Source organism: Otolemur garnettii, unplaced genomic scaffold, assembly GCF_000181295.1.
Source record: "Otolemur garnettii isolate 467f Iridium unplaced genomic scaffold, OtoGar3 scaffold00281, whole genome shotgun sequence".
NCBI classification, from domain to species: Eukaryota; Metazoa; Chordata; class Mammalia; order Primates; family Galagidae; genus Otolemur; species Otolemur garnettii.
The window spans coordinates 457,680-459,292 of record NW_003852676.1 but is presented as its reverse complement, the minus strand read 5'-3'; positions in this window follow the sequence as shown (position 1 = coordinate 459,292).

Sequence of the window (1,613 nt, the reverse complement as noted above, 5' to 3'; positions counted from 1 at the left end):
TGGATTTGAACCCACCACCTTAGGTGTATATGGCTGGCGCCTTAGCCACTTGAGCCACAGGCGCCGAGCCCCAACATCATTTTCTTGTAGAGAGCCTCCCTGTCTGTTATTTAGGTTGGCATCCGTTTCCTGTGGTCCCCAGTTGAATGGGAAAGCAAACTGTTCTCACTATACTCAAACTCAACACACAACAAATACTTCTGTGACCAAATGTGCGGACTCTTTTCTTCCTCTGACCTGAATCTCCAAAGCCAGCCAGTGTCCCACAGTTCAATTCAATTCTAACACTAACCAGAGTTAGGCAGACCCCACAAACGAAGGGCTTAGGCCCACAAGACTGTCCCCACTTCAGACGCCAATCACAGGTAGTAGATGTCCAGGTTGAGCCCAATTTCTGTCTGCGTTAGGCTACTAATTGGAGGCTCCTCCTTCTCAGGTTTGATAATCTGCCAGAATAGCTCACAGAACTCAGTGAAACACTTAGTTACATTTGCCATAAACATAAAGGATTAACATAAAAGGATTCAGCTCAAGGACAGCTAACGAAAGAGAAACATCTGGGTTGTATGTATTGGGGTGGCCTGGAGCTTCCCTGCTCTCTTGGGCACACCACCTCCAGACAGCCAACAACCGACAAGTGCTCCCAACCCATCCTGTTTAGGTTTTCATTACATAGGCCAGATTGATCACATTATCACCCACTGACCGCCAACTCCATCTTCGGCCCCTTTCCCCAACCTGGAGATGGGGGGATTTGGCTGAAAGTTCTACCCCTCTAAGTGTGATATTGGTTTCCCTGGCAACCAGCACCATTTGAAGCTGTCCACAGCCCCCAGCCACCTGTCAATCAGTGGAATTGCCCCAAAGACACTTACCACTTAAGAGCTGCGAGCCAGGAATTGGGATGAGGACTGAACTACACATTTCTTATTATGGAAGGAAACCAGAATAATTCGCTTCAAAATGTATTTTGAGAGAGCCATTCAAAAGGGCTGCAAGTAAGAGAATAGCCCCAACACGCTCTCTTGGGGAGATTTACACCTGTAGATTCTATGTTAGTGAAGAGGAGTAAACAGTGGGTGCAAAGAGGCCCATCTAGGACCGATTAACTCCTAGGAGTTAATCGGAGAATCGGAAAAGGAGAATGACTGGCACTTTTTTTTTTTTTTTTGCCAGACATTAAAGGCTCATTTAATTATTCTTATTACTTTTGAAATCATGAATGAGGCCCTCTTCCCAATCTCCTTACTATCCCACAAAGCCACAACTCTCCCCTTTATTTCCCCTGCCCTTCTTTATGGCATAGTTCAGGCTCACCATCTCCATAAAATTCCAAAGAGTACTCTAAATGTGTACGGCATCACTTCTTGGCCTTTTGGCTAAGATCAAGTGCAGTATTTAAACACGTATGGCATGGGTGTGTGCAAAATGATTTAGTGTGTAATTACATGGTGTTACACATCACAAAGCTGTGACTTCAAGTATTCTATCCATGCCTGGCATACATGCTGCACTTCTCATTCTGGCCAAAGAAACTAGTTAATTTTGAATTAGTCAAGTGTTATTCCAGTTTAAACTGTCCTAGAGGATAAAGTAAACACAATCTAGTACCA